Source organism: Nerophis ophidion, linkage group LG02 (assembly GCF_033978795.1).
Source record: "Nerophis ophidion isolate RoL-2023_Sa linkage group LG02, RoL_Noph_v1.0, whole genome shotgun sequence".
In the NCBI taxonomy this organism is placed as follows: domain Eukaryota; kingdom Metazoa; phylum Chordata; class Actinopteri; order Syngnathiformes; family Syngnathidae; genus Nerophis; species Nerophis ophidion.
Genome location: NC_084612.1, coordinates 41,669,913 through 41,688,984, shown reverse-complemented (window position 1 = coordinate 41,688,984; position 19,072 = coordinate 41,669,913). Strand labels below are relative to the sequence as shown.

Genomic DNA, 19,072 nt, shown 5'->3' with positions numbered 1-19,072 from the left:
CACGACGTTTCCAAGACGAAAATCCCCGGGAAATTTAAAATTGTAATTTAGTAAATTAAAAAAGCCGTATTGGCATGTGTTGCAATGTTAATATTTCATCATTGATGTATAAACTATCAGACTGTGTGGTGGGTGGTAGTGGGTTTCAGTAGGCCTTTAAACGTACATATACAGCTTGCTGGTTCGCATTGACATGTGTACCAACAGTTAAAAATAAAAACATCCTTCGTAGTTTGTTTTTACAAAAAAGAGTCAAGGCAGTTCACCACAAAAGCAACATTTTTCTTTCTGTGGTGATCATAACTACATGAACCAAAGGAGATATGCTGCTTATGTAGACACTTATACTGCTTTCTGGTGGTGTCAGAAGAGTATAACATACAATGGAATTTGGAAAAAAAAGTTTAAAAATAAGAATTAGCATGTCACTACACATGAAATACACGTTTGTGGACTAAGTACATCATATCAAAAGATGATTTTTAGTTTTATTCTAATTAGGGTCTAATGAGTCCCAATAGCAAAGAAAAATTAAAAAAAACATGTAAATAATCAGCTGGGGCCCTAAGAGGTTAAAAGAAGGGGAACTACCCTTTTTTTTTTGGACATTGTATCGATTTTTTTTAACGAATTCTAAATATTAAATACATTTGATCAAAAGTCCGCTGACAATGGAGCCATTCAATTCAACGCCGAAAATAACATCCAAATACCTCCATTAGGGTTTTATAAACATGATGTAATAATAAAAATATATGTAATGTAGTAACAGGCACGTTTATAATTAGATTAAACATTTACGTATTTTGAGCATTTTGAGCATACTTGGGGCATTAATTTAAAAAACGCAAGACATTTTTTTTTTCTTCATCACTGATTACTACTCACTGCAGACTTTTTAAAAGCCAACAAACATATAAAAACATCACTTACTGTGTAAGGTCTGCTGTCATTAGGATGCCGAGTGCTGGGATGTTCATATATTCCCATTTAGATGAAAAAATTCTCATAATCCTCGCAATGAAACGGAGTGGGGGGAACAAGTGCTTTTTGTGTCCTTCTCTAAATGGTGGTCAATGTGTCCCAACTTGACTCCTTCTGTGCAGGTGAGATGATTTCTGATCTATGATAAACTTACAGAGAGCAAGGAAACGAGGAAGCAGATGATCAGTCAATGATGTAAACAGACACACAGGAGATGATCATGTGGCCGCTATAAATAGTTTGTAGAGATATTATCCCCCAAAATATATATATATATATTTTGGGGGATATATATATATATATATATATATATATATATATATATATATACATACATACAGACACACACACACACACACACGTATATATATATATATATATATATATATATATATATATATATATGTGTATATATATATATATATATATATATACACATATATATATATATATATATATATACACAAACCCTGTTTCCATGAGTTGGGAAATTGTGTTAGATGTAAATATAAATGGAATACAATGACTTGCAAATCATTTTTAACCCCTATTCAGTTGAATATGCTACAGAGACAACATATATTTGATGTTCAAACTGATAAACATTTTTTTTTGCAAATAATCATTTACCATACTTTCCGCACTATAAGGCGCACCTAAAAACCTCAAATTTTCTCAAAAGCTGACTGTGCGCCTTATAATCTGGTGCACCTTATATATTGACAAATATTGAGCCACAATAAGCGGTAGAAATGGATGGATGGATGGATGGATGGAGGTCTCGCAACTACGGTAAGCAGGTGCCAACTTCCTTTTCCCTGTAGAAGAAGAAGTGTGTGGTGCATGCTGGGATATATGACTGCGGGAAGCGTGCCGTTTCTGTGTTTATTCTAATGTTTAAAGACCCCAAAATGGCTCCTACTAAGAGACACGCTTATGACGCAGAGTTTAAACTCAAGGCAATCAGTCACGCAATAGAACACAGGAATAGAGCAGCAGCAAGATAATTAAAGATCAAAGAATCAATGATGCGTAAGTGGAGTAAGCAACAAGATGACCTGCGCCAAGTAAAGACGACCAAAAAGAGTTTCCGAGGGAACAAAGCAAGATGGCTACAGTTGGAGAACAAACTCGGACAGTGGTTTGTTGAACAGAGAGCAGCAAGTAGAAGTGTTAGTACAATCACTATTCGAATGAAGGCAACGGCGCAAGCAGGCACACTTAGCATTGATGACTTTAAAGGCGGTGCTTCTTGGTGCTTTCGGTTTATGATGCCTAGACTGATATATCAGTCTCAACTGTGGTCCGAACTTTCAGGATGGCAGGAATTGTCACTGAACTGCTAGACAACACAAGAAACACTGACTCCATTAATCACGACTTCGAAGAGACGGAGTTGGATTACGTATTAGCATAACTGTTTCATTCGGACACTGAAGAAGAAGATTGCCGGAAAACCAACATTGAATGACCATGACCTTCGATCCCTCAGATGGTACTGTATCAAAAACCGACATCAATCTCTAAAGGATATCACCACATGGGCTCAGGAACACTTCAGAAAACCACTGTCACTAAATAAAGTTTGTCGCTGCATCTGTAATTGCAAGTTAAAGCTCTACTATGCAAAGCGAAAGCCATTTATCAACAACATCCAGAAATGCAGCTGGCTTCTCTGGGCCTGAGATCATCTAAGATGGACTGATGCAAAGTTGAAAAGTGTTCCGTGGTCTGATGAGTCCACATTTAAAATTGTTTTTGTAAATATTCGACATTGTGTCATCCGGACAAAAGGGGAAACAAACCATCCAGACTGTTATCGACGCAAAGTTCAAAAGCCAGCATCTGTGATGGTATGGGGGTGCATTAGTACCCAAGGCATGGGTAACGTACACATCTGTGAAGGCACCATTAATGTTGAAAGGTACATACAGGTTTCTGAACAACATATGCTGCAATCTAAGTGCCATCTTTTTCATGGACGCCGCAGCTTATTTCAGCAAGACAATGCCAAGCCACATTCAGCCACTTCGTTTAAAAAGAGTGCGGGTACTTTCCTGGCCCGCCTGCAGCCCAGACCTATCTCCCATCGAAAATGTGTGGCGCATTACAAAGCATAAAATATGACGGCGGAGAGACCCCGAACTGTTGAACAACTGAAGCTCTATAAAAAAAAGAATGGGAAATAATTCCACTTTCAAAGCTTCAGCAATTAGTTTCCTCAGTTCCCAAACGTTTATTGAGTGTTGTTAAAAGAAACGGTGATGTACAAACGTTTGCAACACAGTGGTGAACATGCCCTTTCCCAACTACGTTGGCACGTGTTGCAGTCATGAAGTTCTAAGTTAATTATTATTTGCAAAAAAAAAAAAGTTTATGAGTTTGAACATCAGATATCTTGTCTTTGTAGTGCATTCAATTGAATATGGGTTGAAAAGGATTTGCAAATCATTGTATTCCGCTTATATTTACATCCAACACAATTTCCCAGGAGAAAAAAAAAGAAAAAAAAAATCTCCTGATGATTGAGGGAACCTCTCATGAAACAGTTCTGTAGAGATAAAGTAGTCTTGTGATTTTTCCCACACCTACCACGGTATCGAGCACTATTCTCTGGATAATCCAATCAAGATATAAATATATATATATAAACATATATATATATATATATATATATATATATATATATATATCAGGGGTGTCAAACCATAAATAACTTTTTGTGGGAATATTTTCACAGCCTCAGCAGACAGAAAACACCTGCACCGCTGTTGACTCCCCATGTGTGTCTGTCAAATCTGCTTCCCAGGTGGCATGAGGATGCATTTAAATATTGTGTATTAGTCTGCATTTGTGTGTAAAAGTGGTGTTTCAATCCTGTTGTCTTAGTCTGTACACTTGTCTGCATTTGCAGGATGGTCATAGCCATCTTTGTTTGTGAGTGTTGCATAGGTGTTTAAAAAACTGGGAAGACAGACAAGGCTCTCCTACACAGGACAGACCCAAAGGCAACCAGGTGGGACTGTGCTCATTGAGCAGTGACTACTAACAGTTGTGTGGCTTTTTATTGGTTCTTCTACCTTCATCACTTTTTCCTCAACATCATGTCCCTTTTTTTGTTGCACAGACACAGATGGTCCCACTCTAACAACCATGTTTGCCATACAGTAGAACCATTTCGGTTGTATATGTGTCAACTCCTCAAACATAGCCAAAGATGAAGTAACAGAAATTGAAAGTACAAAATTCTAACTATACTTGCTCAAAGTTTTAGATGAAAACAAATGACAAAATAAATATATTACTATAATTTGCATCGACATATTTTAAGTGGAACCTCCAAAGTAGATCTCAGTGTATTCCCTGACGCTGAATTGCTATAGATTTCAGGGGGCCCTGAAGAGTCCCTTGCAAATATGTATACACATGTGTAAGGTTCAATGTTCTTCAGATAATAAGATGCCATCACTCACATACTGTAGGGCGGGGATCGGCAACTCGCGGCTCTAGAGCCGCATGCAGCTCTTTAGTGCCGCCCTAGTGGCTCTCTGCAGCTTTTTAAAAAATGTATGAAAAATGGAAAAAATGAGAGGAAAAAATATATATTTTTGGTCTTAATATAGTGTCTGTAGGAGGACAAACATGACAAAAACCTCCCTAATTGTTATAAAGCACACTGTTTGTATTAAACATGCTTCACTGATTCGAGTATTTGGCGAGCGCCGTTTTGTCCTAACAATTTCAGCGGTCCTTGAACTCACCATAGTTTGTTTACATGTATAACTTTCTCCGGCTTTCTAAGACGTTTTTATGCCATTTCTTTTACGTCTCATTTTGTCCACCAATCTTTTAAGCTTGTGCATGAATGCACAAAGGTGAGTTTTGTTGACGGTATCGACTTGTGTAATAAACGTGTGATATGCAGACTGTCATGATCCGTAGTCTGGATCATGTTTAGTTTAGTTATTTTCTGTTAGTTTGGACTCCCTTTGTTGTTTGTGTACCTTTTTGTGAGTCAGTTTGGTCACCATGGCAACATATTAATTTCACCTGCTGAGGGTTCCAGACGCACACCTGTTTTTGTTAATTACTTCCTTATTTAAGCCTGCCTTGTCCCGTCAGTCGGTCTTGGTCCCTTGTTTGTGGTATGCAACTGTTTCGTTGGTAATTCTTGATTTCTTGTTACCTGATCCTGTGCTAGTGTTAGCATTAGCTTCTGTGCTTTCGCCACGCGTTTCTTTTCGTCTGTTCTTGTACCAGTGTTTTGTTATTAAATCATTCTTACCTTTTAGTTGTTGTCCGGAGTGTCTATGTTTGCGTTGGAGGAACGATCCCGCATTAAAATGCGACCCCCACGTGACAGAAGGGACCAAGCATACAGTTCCTTCGCCATAGACTCTGAAGATGTGGAGCAAGGTACGTGGAGAGCAATGGAAGCGGAGACTCTACGCCACTCGCCCTTGGAGCGCCAGGACCTGATGTGGGGTCCTAATGGCAAGTTGATTCCGATCACCTCCGTATGGCCCGAGGACATCGATCCACCACAGTACCGGACGCGTCAGCGAAGACGGAAGCCGTCCAAAAGGGCTCCACTTCGCTACCGGGACGCACCGCTCCCTCAGACTCCTCCGGACAGCAAGACGCCACAAGCAGCAAAATTTTCCTCGCCGCCGATTTTTGGTAATCCAGTCACTCATTTTGCCAAACAATTTTCTGATTGGGCTGCTAACAAAATGAACTCCGGCTATGACTTCACTCCATCCACTCTTCATGACGTCACTCCGCCTACTTCTGATGACGTCACTGAATCGGCGCGTGGCGATGACATCATTCCGCCGGCGTCATCTAAGGAAGTCACGGACCATAATGTTCTTGTTGTGCCTTCTGTCTCCAGGTGTAAGTCACCTACAAAAGACTATAATTCAAAGATAAAACACTACCAGGACATTTTTCTGAAATTTAGATTTCCTCAGTCTTCTTTTGATTGCCAAGCTCCGCCCCCCATGGCTCTAGTCCCGCCCACGACACAGACGTTTTCTTCTTGTCCTCCCACACAATCTCAGGTGGGAGAGGGAGATGCACTTGCTGAACATTTTTTAGGGGAGGAAAATGAACTGGCTGAACATTTTTTAGGGGAGGAAAATGAACTGGCTAAACATTTTTTAGGGGAGGATTCTACCCACCTCCTAACCTCCCTCCACCCACCCCGAAAGACGGTTCCAGACCGCTAGAAGTGCGTCTGGTATCCGCCCCTTGGGGGAGGGCTGGGGCAGGGGGGCGGTGCGGGGGGGGTGGCACAACTGCGCCCAGCCAAGCCGCAACCTCCTCCTAGGCCGCCTCCACCAGCTCCACGACCAGTACCAGCACCACGCCAAGTACCAGCACCACGCCAAGTACCAGCACCATGCCAAGTACCAGCACCACGCCAAGTACCAGTACCAGCACCACGCCAATTACCAGTACCAGCACCACGACAAATACAAGTACCAGCACCAGCTCCACGACAAATACCAGCACCAGCTCCACGACAAATACCAGCACCAGCTCCACGACAAATACCAGCACCAGCTCCACGACAAATACCAGTACCAGCTCTACGACAAGTACCAGTACCAGCTCCACGCCGCCAAGCACCGCCATGCCAAGAACCAAGCCAAGTCTCGTCTTCTGCTGTGTCCACGCCTGACACGTCTTCTGCTGCGTCCACGCCTGACACGTCTTCTGCTGCTTCCACGCCTGACACGTCTTCTGCTGCGTTCACGCCTGACTCCTCGTCTTCTGCTGCGTCCACGCCTGACAAGTCTTCTGCTGCGTCCACGCCTGACTCCTCGTCTTCTGCTGCGTTCACGCCTGACTCCTCGTCTTCTGCTGTGTTCACGCCTGACTCCTCGTCTTCTGCTGCGTTCACGCCTGACTCCTCATCTTCTGCTGCGTCCACGCCTGACAAGTCTTCTGCTGCGTCCACGCCTGACAAGTCTTCTGCTGCGTCCACGCTTGACTCCTCGTCTTCTGCTGCGTCCACGCCTGTTACAACGGCGCCGACGTGCCAACTTCCACGTCGACCATGGATGTGGCCGCCCCCTGGTCGTCCGCCACGCCAAGTGCATCCACCTCCCTGTCGGCCACGGATGTGACTGCTCCCTGGTCGCCCGCCTCGCCGGCTGCAGCGGCGTTCCACTCGCCGCCGCCACTTGATTTTGCCTCGGTGGATTCGGGGACACTTGGCCTGGCGACCCACCGCCAATTCCTCCCTCCGCCCTCCCGTGACTCTTGACCCTGCTTGTTTTTTTTTATGGACATCTGGTATCTGTCCTTGAGGAGGGGGTACTGTCATGATCCGTAGTCTGGATCATGTTTAGTTTAGTTATTTTCTGTTAGTTTGGACTCCCTTTGTTGTTTGTGTACCTTTTTGTGAGTCAGTTTGGTCACCATGGCAACATATTAATTTCACCTGCTGAGGGTTCCAGACGCACACCTGTTTTTGTTAATTACTTCCTTATTTAAGCCTGCCTTGTCCCGTCAGTCGGTCTTGGTCCCTTGTTTGCGGTATGCAACTGTTTCGTTGGTAATTCTTGATTTCTTGTTACCTGATCCTGTGCTAGTGTTAGCATTAGCTTCTGTGCTTTCGCCACGCGTTTCTTTTCGTCTGTTTTTGTACCAGTGTTTTGTTATTAAATCATTCTTAGTTGTTGTCCGGAGTGTCTATGTTTGCGTTGGAGGAACGATCCCGCATTAAAATGCGACCCCCACGTCACACAGACATATTTGGTCACTGCACGACTGCAAACTAATCGATGCTAACATGTTATTTGGGCTCGCTATATGTACATATTACATCATCATGCCTCATTTGTAGCTATATTTGAGCTCATTTGGTTTCCTTTAAAGGGGAACATTATCACCAAACCTATGCAAGCGTCAATATATACCTTGATGTTGCAGAAAAAAGACCATGTATTTTTTTAACCGATTTCTGAACTCTAAATGGGTGAATTTTGGCAAATTAAACGCCTTTCTGTTTATCGGTCTTTTAGCGATGACGTCAGAACGGGACGTCACCGAGGTAATACACGCGCCATTTTCATTTTCACATTACAAACACCGGGTCTCAGCTCTGTTATTTTCCTTTTTTTCGACTATTTTTTGGAACTTTGGAGACATCATGCCTCGTCGGTGTGTTGTCGGAGGGTGTAACAACACTAACAGGGAGGGATTCAAGTTGCACCACTGGCAAGAAATTTGCCATTGAATTTGCCAGAGTGTCTGCACATTTTACCGGTTATGCTAAGACAGACATGGCACAGAGAGGTATGGATAACCTGCAGATGCATTTGCAACGATTAAGTCATATAAAAAGACTGTCAACAATTGCTTATAGGCACTAAAGTAGAAAGGTTGAAATAGGGCATGGTCTACTTTGTAATTCAATTCTAAGTTAAGTTTCCTTTAAATACACAATTTGTATGCAGTTCTACAATAATGCAGTGGCTCCAGTGGCCAAGCAAGGCTGATAAGTGTCAAGAGATCATATTTCTGCCCTACATCTTAAAAAACACATCAGTATTCCGTGTCCCTTCCACGGCAGTGTCTGGCAATGAGATGATGGATGTGTCTCAGGAGTTGTGTTTAGAAAAAGGAGCTAAAGACTGAGCAGCCCAGATCCATTTGTGCACAACAAAAACAGAAGACCAATCACTCATCTGGTCCTTGCATTAATGACTGCGCATGAATACCATGTATGTGTTGATGGATGTGTACAAACAGATGGAAAATCTGTAACCGACTGATGATTTGAGGGTGAAACTGTTTGAAATAGTGCAGCAACTAATCAGCTTTATAGCCCCGGCAGATAGTTGTGTTTTGTACTTTGAGCACAAAACCACATATCTGATAAATTATTTACAAAACCATTACATGTTTGTGGTGTGAAGGATTGCTCTCGCATCAGATATGACCTGTTACCAAGTATTCTTCCCAATGCACACATTATTACCCCCTTAGAGGGCAGCCAATAGGGTGATTATGCAGTTGATACTGTATACTCTGCTCTGGAAAATTTTGGGATGTATTTGTCTGTCTCTGCCTGAGGGCATCTACTCTTGGTTAAAATACAGCAACATGTCACTTGAAATTGTTTTGATAAATATTTAAGTACAGCATAGCCCAAGGGGACCCAAGTGAGCCAAGACAACAAACAGCAAAATGAGCAAGAAAGGAGTAAGAAAAAAGAAAGAGAGGTAGTAAACAAACAGCTGAGACAACCTTTAGAGCCCGGCTTCCGCCCAGAATAAGTTATTCTCATTGTGAAAACACAGCCTTGTTATACATGTCACTGGCATTAACTATGTATTGAATAGCTTCTGTTTTGTCTTTCCTGCATTTCAACATTTGTATTTTTTAAGCACGGTTTTGCCATTAATTTGGACAACTTTTTCTGAGGTTACTTTTCAGTAAATCCTCATAACTGCCTCTTGGTGTCTGTCAGTATGAATCCATATGTTCTTTTTCAGTCTGCTCCAAGACTCATATCATATCATGTTGCTTCTCTTTGTTCCTCCAAAAGTCCACCAAGTCTAAAACTTACCTTCAAAAGTTGCCGCATAACATTTCATGACATGGCGTCAGTCAGCAGCTGTTTTTGTCCTCTCAAGTCAAGATAGTCAAACTGCGCTATGGTGTCAAAAGTAGGGAACCAGCTGTGCAGATAAAAAAAAAAAGAACAACAACATCCGGTGATTATTTTTGAAGGTCATTTTGACAAGGGTCCCAATGTGGTCTGTAAAAAATTGGTAGCAATGGCCGCTGAGTACCTTTACACAACATATTAATCCCAGTAATTCCTATTACATTTTTAGTTGGAGTACAGAATAATCTGACCATGTAACCAGCCCAAAAAACAGACTAAACCTTTCACACCTTACTCAACAACCATCAACTGTGGGAATTAACCTGAAAGTTGTCTATTTAAGTGGTTATGGTTTTAACCTTCCTCTTGTGTTAGCTTTCTGTTAGCATCTCCCATGTTAACGGGTCGGTTTTGACCCATGTCTTAAATTAGCTGTAAAATTCACAAAAAAAATGTATCTATCATCCAATTTGTTTCTCATCTCTTGGTTACCTTGTTAGGCTTTCTTATACATGAAAATATTGGTTCTAATATTTTTGGTGTGGGCCATTGGGCCTTTTTTGTCAGTATGCCCCTCAATTTAGCATAGCTCGGTTGGTAGAGTGGCCGTGCCATTAACTTGAGGGTTGCAGGTTCGATTCCCGCTTCTGCCATCCTAGTCACTGCCGTTGTGTCCTTGGGCAAGACACTTTACCCACCTGCTCCCAGTGCCACCCACACTGGTTTAAATGTAACTTAAATATTGGGTTTCACTATGTAAAGCCCTTTGAGTCTCTAGAGAAAAGCGCTATATAAATATACATCACTTCACTTCAATTTCAATTAAAAAAGGTTAAAATGAACCTCAAGAGTATCGTATAAAAAATAAAAGGTTGTTGTGTTACCTGATTATTACTGAGGGGTATTGGAACACATCTCTTAATTTATTTCCCAGGTATATCTCATTTTAAGTCTAAGTCGCACCCTCTCTAAGTAACCTTCATAAAATGTTTGCATATAAGACTTACAACTAGTTGAATGACACCTCTGTCATGGCCTGAGGGGTCTGTATTGCTCTCACTGGCCTTAAGCAATTTGAGGAGGGTGACAGGAACCCTGACACACAAAAACCTACAAATGGGCTGACTTGCTTTACGGCATACTTCACTCCCTGTTTCTCCTATTCGTTGCAAAGATGGAAGTTGATGCAAACATAAACGAAAAGTTTTATCTGATGAGACAAAAAAAATGGGGTGTTACTGCTACTAAATGGACAGTCAAGGATCAACATTGGCCCAGCTTTCACTCGCAGGTGTGTCGTCAAAGACGGGAGGGATTTCACACCGATGCTGGTTTGGCTCTGTTCCTGCTTTACTAATAAGTACCTTTCGGTGCTCAAATTAAAATGATAATGCTAATGTTAGTGTCTGGAAATGTTCGTGGTAGCGATAAATAGCCACCAGCTTCATAGTTCGCAGTTCCACACTGACAAGACCAGCCACACATCAAACTAAAAAGTACTGTATAAAGAAAAAATGCAATGACTGCAAACCGCAATTATAACGTTTAAGTAAGATAGTTAGGTTACTACTGTGGAAATATCAGTCATACTGATGTGTCAGTTTGTATGTATGTGACAGCAGTTTCCGACCACTTACGATGCTGTGCGCTGGTCCTCATTGGAAATGGGATCTTCCTTCAGGCAAAATACTACTGCTTGAGTCCACTTGCACCGCCAAAATCAACCAAAACTGTAAGTTCTTAAGTGGGGCTTCCATTTAAAAACCCGTGCTCACAGGGGTGACAACAATGGTAGAAAAACTTGTCTTAAACGTAAGGAAAGCTGGAGAGATAATACGTAGCATGGAAATCAGGAGCTTCTACCTTTTCGTGGTAGAGGAGTTTGCGTGTACCAGTAATCCTAGGAGCAATTTTTTTCAGCACTTCTCCCATGACAATCAGATCCTAGGTGAGGGACCACACAAAGAGCATCTCAAAGACTTCTATGTATGAACAGTATTGAGGACCTAAGTTTCCTTTGGTATGGTAGAGAATTTCCAACGAGATCTAGTCCGTCTCACTTTGACGCGCAGCAAGGGCTTTGGGATAAGTCTTCTCAACAGGGGCTGGTCTCTTTCACTCTGGTGTTTCCAGCAGTGAGAGGCGACGAGCAGGGGTGGCTATACTTGTTGTCCCGCAGTTCAGAGCCTGTACATTGGGGTTCAACCCGGTGAACGAGAGGGTAGCTTCCCTTTGCCGCCGGGTGAGGGACCAGACAAAGAGCATCTCAAAGACTTCTATGTATAAACAGTATTGAGGACATACGTTTCCTTTGCCCGGACGCAGGTCATCGTGGCCCCCCTTTTGGAGCCAGATCTAGAGGTGGGGCTCGATGGCAAGCGCCTGGTGGCCAGGCCTGCCCCCATGAGGCCCGGCCGGGCACAGCCCGAAGAGGTAACATTGGACCCCCTTCCAATGGGCTCACCACCTATAGGAGAGACCATAGAAGTCTGGTGCTCTATGAGCTGGGTGGCAGTCGAAGGCAGGGCCCTTGGCGGTCCGATCCTCAGCTACAGTAGCAAGCTCTTGGAACATGGAACGCCTTGCTGGAAGGGAAGGAGCTTAAGATGGTGCGCATGGTAGAGAAGTTCCAACGAGATCTAGTCCGTCTCACTCTGACGCGCAGTAAGGGCTTTGGGACAAGTCTTCTCAACAGGGGCTGGTCTCTTTCACTCTGGTGTTTCCAGCAGTGAGAGGCGACAAGCAGGGGTGGCTATACTTGTTGTCCCGCAGTTCAGAGCCTGTACATTGGGGTTCAACCCGGTGAACGAGAGGGTAGCTTCCCTCTGCCTCCGGGTGGGGGGATGGGTCCTGTGTGTTGTTTGTGCTTGAACACGAAACAGCAGTTCAGAGTCCCATCTTTTTTTAAGTCCCTTCAGGGAGTACTGTAGAGTGCTCCCTCAGGTGATTCCCATGTTCTTCTGGGGGACTTCAACGCTGATGTCGGCAACAAATGTGAGACCTGGAGAGGCGTCATTGAGAGAAATGGCCGCCCTGATCTGAACCAGAGTGTTGTTTTAACTAAATTAGTGTGCATGTTGAATTTAAGAACCTTTTTTTTATTATGAAGTGAATCATATTTATATAGCACTTTTCTTTAGTGAATCAAACCGCTTTACATAGTGAAACCCATTATCTACATCTTTCAGCAACATTTAAACCAGTGTGGGTGGCATTGGGAGCAGGTGGTCAAGTGTCTTGCACAAGGACACAACAGCAGTGACTAGGAGGCCGGAAGCGGGTATTGAACCTGGAATCTCCAAGTTGCTGGCATGGTCGCTTTACCAACTGAGCCACACCGCCAACATAGTTTATTTCATACAGGCATAGTTACAGTATGGGACATAAATCACTTATTTACAGTTTGTCACTACAACATGTCCAAAAATGAGCTGGAAGAAGCAGAACTTATGCCAGCATTTGCATAAAACAATGCATGTTTCTGTTTTTTCTTGAATTGTTTTCTTTTCCACTGCTCGGTAACATGTTTACAACTAATAACGATCAAGCAACTGGTTGTCCAGAGTAATAGAAATTTCAAGTCTAATTGTCTTTAGTGCAATGGATCTAGAAAGGCACAAACAATTTGTGGAAGCACTGCTTCCCACAGTTTTAGCTACATAACTCTAATTAACATCGCTCGATACAGAGGGTACTTTAAAGGCCTACTGAAACCCACTACTACCGACCACGCAGTCTGATGGTTTAAATATCAATGAGGAAATCTTAACATTGCAAAACATGCCAATACGGCCTTTTTAGTTTACTAAATTGCAATTTAGAATTTCGCGCAAAGTATCCTGTTGAAAATGTTGCGGTATGATGATGCGTGCGCGTGACGTCACATTTTGTTCCAGCCCGATTCCAGCTATAAGTCGTCCGCTTTAATCGCATAATTACACAGTATTGTGGACATCTGTGTTGCTGAATCTTTTGCAATTTGTTCAATTAATAATGGAGACGTCAAAGAAGAAAGATGTAGGTGGGAAGCTGTGTTTTGCGGCTGCCTTTAGCAACACAAACACAGCCGATGTTCCCTTGTTTACATTCCCGAAAGATGACGTGAAGCTTTACTATGGAACAGAGCGGTCAGGCGAACATGGTTTCCTACCACATGTGAACCGGCAGGATTCGGTGAGAAAATTGTGGTAATAAGTCCGTTGTTACCGTAGACATGAGCGGAGCTTGGGTCGTTCCTCGTGCACCTGTCAAAGAGGCAGGCGCGGACTCTCTTGCCTCCTCCGACCGGCTGCCCCCGAACGTGGAGGAGGGGGAAAAAAAGCTCAGCCCGGTCCCAACGGCTGCCTTCACTTCACCTCGTCGAGAAACGTGGCTTCCCTCAGAGACACTGGCGGTCACCACACCCGTGGCCACAACCCTCTGACTTTCATGTGCGACCATATAATCACACTAAAACACTAGTAACACAATAAGTAGATAAGGGATTTTACAGAATTATCCTAGTAAACGTGTCTAATAACATCTGAATCGCTCCCACTGCCCTCGTCTTTTTTTTCTCTAGTCCTTCACTCTCACTATCCTCATCCACGAATCATTCATCCTCGCTCAAATTAAATTGTCGCTTTGTCTGTCCGACTGCTGGTGGCCATGATTGTAAACAATGTGAGGATGTGAGGATGTAAGGAGCTCCACAACCGGTGACGTCACGCGCACATCATCTGCTACTTCCGGTACAGGCAAGGCTTTTTTATGAGCGACCAAAAGTTGTGAACTTTATTATCGATTTTCTCTACTAAATCCTTTCAGCAAAAATATGGCAATATCGAGAAATGATCAAGTATGACACATAGAATGGACCTGCTATCCCTGTTTAAATAAGAAATTCTTATTTCAGTAGGCCTTTAAGCAATGATAAACAACACTAGCTTTATCTCACCACTTATTTGCTATAATTAAATCAACAGAAAGAGTCTTGTTCCTGCGGCCAGGATGTTCCATTTCTCCGAAAGTAAGACAGTTAATCCGAGATGGCCAGACAACCTTGGTGTGTAGTACAATGTGACCGTGAGTACCAAAGAGAAAATAATAATGTGAAAAAAGTGCATGTGAAGATTTTTAGTTCACCCTATGCTCTGTACCAATGATTGTCACACACACACTAGGTGTGGTGAAATTTGACCTCTGCATTTGACCCATCCCCTTGATCACCCCCTGTTGATTTTAAAACATTGCTGTTTGTTTTTAAATCTTTACATGGACTGGCACCTCAGTATAACTCGGACCTCATCCAAATTTACACTCCTGCGCGCGCTCTGAGGTCCGAGAGCCAATTCCAGCTCGTGGTGCCCAAGACCAGACTTAAGACCAGAGGAGACAGGGCCTTAAGCTCTGGAACACTCTGCCCCTCCATATTCAAACTGCTTCCACAGTGGAGTGTTTTAAGTCTCGTCTTAAGACCCACTTTTATTCTTTGGCTTTTAACACTACGTGAGTTGTGTGGTCCTCTGTCCTCTGTTGTCCTCTGTGATTTTTTTTATACATTTTGATTTCTATTTTACTGTTTTAATTGCTTTTATCCTTTAAAATTGTTTTTAATCTTATTTATTTTGATATTGTTTTTACATTGGTTTTATATTTATTTATTTTTTGTTTTTATTCAGTCATTGGTGGAGTATAATATTGTTTTTAATATTGTTTTTAACATGGCTGTGCAGCACTTTGGAAACATTATTGTTGTTTAAATGTGCTATATAAATAAAGTGGATTGGATTGATTGGGAAGTGAGGGGAGCAGTGGGCAGCAGCGGTGCCACGCCCAGGAATGATTTATGGTGATTTAACCCCAAATTCCAACCCTTGATGCTTAGGCAATGGGTGCCATTTTTTTTTATATTCTTTGGTATGACTCGGCCTCGGTTTGAACTCCCAACCTACCGATCTCAAGGCGGACACTCTAACCACTAGGCCACTGAATATGTGCCTGCAGTCCTGAAATAAATCCCAAAAAACATCCTTTGGGTTCAATGCGACAGATTTTAATGCTACAAATACAAAAATTGTAAATGGCCCTACAAGTTTACTCATCCCACATATGCATGTTTGCTTTTAGTTTATAAACGTTTTCTTAGCAACATTTTTTTTTGACAATGTTCTTACATTACTTTAGACCTGCAGTATCTTAAAGTCCTTTTCCACCAAAAGTTTAGTAACTTTGAGTTCCTGAAACCTTAGGTTCTTGTCGAAGTGGGCGGTTTGTTTTTCTTCTACATTTCACAGTTCAAAGTAGTTTATTCAAAACAGGCTGATGACCTATGGATGAGTGATTTATTATTTTCTACATTGATGCCACATACATAAACAGACAATATTAGGTCAGATTTATTTTATTAAATTATAGGTGAATAAACTACAAATTGATAAAGATACAAAACGGTATGATTTAAAAGCAAAGTGTACCAAATTTTACATGAGCAGTCAGGAAGAGTCAGGAAGTCGTGCCCTCGTTGAATGATAAACGGTGAGGGTCAGGCGAGTCCTTTTGGTCCATTTCAGCTGTAAATAACAATATACAAATTATACATGTCAGTGTTTATGTCACTGCAACAACACAAACACATCATATTTAGCATTAGCCCATCAGCATTTGCATTGGATTCCCTTGTGTTGAGACTAAATCACAAATGGAGTCTTACGGACTACGTTTTGAGTATGTAACAATGTAAATAGTGAATATGTGATGTGATTTACCTTTGTTTCACAGGTTTACTGCCTCGTCTATTTCATATTTATTATCAAACAATGAGCTATAGTCGTTGCTTCGAAGTCCAGCTGAATACTTTATATTCAGCATCAGGGTGACTTTTATTGGCCAAGTGTGTTAACTCACAAGGAATTTGACTTGGTACGGTAAATATGTTAAAAAAGACTATAAAAATAAAGCTTGTAAAAATTCACAAAATGCATTGAAGTAGATATTATAAATACCACTAAAAACACTGCAAGATAGTTTTACTTATCAGTGTTCTTCGGTACGCAGATTTTACATGACAGTTCCTGCAGGAACTTTACACAGTACCGCCTAAAACTATGGACTAATAGTTCCTGGTGGAAATTTATTTACCTACGGGGTAACTTTTGGTGGAAACACAGGGGGGTATTTCATTTACCAGTATAAATTGAAAGGATCCTGTAGAAGTTTTTTGGGCGGTTATGTAAATTCTGCTTTTGCAAAGACAATAAAATGGTCTCTTTGATTGGTAATGGTATAGATCAATGGTTCCCAAACTTTTGCAGGCTGGCGCCCCCTTGGCTCCCCAGTGAATTCCCAGCGCCCCCCCCCCCCCACACCCCCACCCCCCCCAGACACATATGGAAACAAACAACTCTTTCACCTCTTTCTTGATATTTGGTATGCTGCAATTTCTTTTTTGTTTGCTGTACCAAGGCCATACTTTATTCTGGAACAAAAAAATAAAACCATGTAAAATAAAGCATTTTATCGCATTTCATAAATAGGCCTACTTAAAGACAAAAATGACAACATTGAAGGTATGAAAAGCAATTTACCCTCTCACGTATTCATTTTCTTCCATTTACTCACAGAAAATGGTGGCGGACGTGATCTAAGGCACGCCACCCTCGCCACCCACACAATGACACACGCGCGAACACGCATATATGCACACACACACACACACACACACACACACACACACACATGCACACACAGGTACAAAGTCATATACATTCGTAACAATATATATCAGTGAATGCACCACCCTAACCAGCTGAACACAACACAACACGGCGCGTTCTGGCGAGTCCCCAATTTTATGTTGACTTGAACTCAAGATGATGTTGACCGCCAGAATGCGGTTTTTATTATAAGATAAAATTCTGAACATTACAAGCTTGAAATTACAAACCTGAGCTTTTGCTTTTGTAGTCTATGCTGTCGGGTCTGACTGGGCCAGAGCGGCGTGTGGTAACCGGACCCTGATGCGTCGTCCACTGACTCATCCTGCTGCACGTGTTGTGTACAAATCGTCAAACAAACGTTTGAACTTCTGACTTCGACTTCGGACTGCCGCCCCCCTACCACCCCCTTCTTCCTCACCGCCCCCCCAGATCTTTCCACCGCCCCCCTGGGTACCGCCCACTTTGGGAACCACTGGTATAGATGTACAGTGAATGTCTTGAGGTGAATGTTCCTAACATTGTAAATATGGAAAACATTTGCAAAATCTATATTCACTAGAAATGAAAGCATTAAATTAGTTTTTTTTTATTACATTTTTGTTCAGAATGGAAATGAGAGTGGACTAATAGCAGTAAGAGATATCTTCTGTGACTTTCAGGGCATGGATGAGAAGTTTAACAATGTTTAATCTGCTTCCTTGTTGCCCTCAAAAGTATTCTGCAGAAAACACAAAATCCCAAATAACCCAATTAATCAAAGCATTTTTTAGAGACAGTTGTGAAAATATGTAATTGTAATTTCACCTTTGTCATAGTGATTGATACATTCAGGAAAGTTATGCATTTTCTATAATGTAAATAATTAATGCATTACAAACTTAAAAGAGGCTTTTGAAACAACATGTTACGGTGCATGCGCATACTGCCAATCCCTTTCCTGTGGAAGCAGCCAGAAGCTCTGCTGAGAGCGCAGCCAGACACATCCCCGCGCGCTTCGCTCAGACCGTGGCCATGCGCCTTCACAGCCGCAGGCAATCCTTGTTCCCTCACTCCCTGTACTTACTTGTCCCTGTCGTTTTCCCTGTGCGCCTCACTTTTCCGGATCTCCCCCTGGACCCTGACTGTCTTCCTCGATCCCCGGCTTCCCTCGTTTTTGGACCCAGACCTCAGGACGCCTCTCTCCAGCCCCCACAGACCTCGCTTGGATCACGGACATCTTTTGCACATGCATAGTAGCATACACACTCCACTCACTCATCAAAAGCTCAATAAATCCTGTTGAGCGAGACTTCCTGTGTCGTTCCGTCTCCTTCGACCTTGTCGTACATAACAGTACGTTCTGGCCATGACGGAACCAGACGGCACTCCATACTTGCCAACCTTGAGACCTCCGATTTCGGGAGGTAGGGGGTGGGGTTGAGGCGTGGTTGGGGGCATGGTTAAGAGGGGTGGCGTATAATTCACTAACTCGAGTATTTCATATATATTTCATATATATGTATATATATATGTATATATATATATATATATATATATATTTGTATGAAATACTTGACATTCAGTGAATTCTAGCTGTATATATTTATTTTATTAAATATATATATATATATATATATAAATATATATATATATATATATATATATATATATATATATATATATATATATATATATATATATATATATATATATATATAATTACTTTAATTTCCGACGGCACCTATCAAATACACAGTAATAAAAACACAGTTGTTCTACTAACTGT

At 41.9% G+C, this 19,072-nt stretch overlaps 1 long non-coding RNA gene across 1 annotated transcript; it reads right to left on the bottom strand.

Moving 5' to 3' along the window:
- Positions 1–15,985: 15,985 nt before the first annotated feature.
- LOC133570073 (uncharacterized) lies at positions 15,986–17,670 on the bottom strand. Its single transcript, XR_009802092.1, has 3 exons — positions 17,535–17,670; positions 17,001–17,066; positions 15,986–16,161 (listed from the first exon to the last, which is right to left on the bottom strand). It is a non-coding gene; the product is annotated as an uncharacterized LOC133570073 (long non-coding RNA).
- Positions 17,671–19,072: the final 1,402 nt, after the last annotated feature.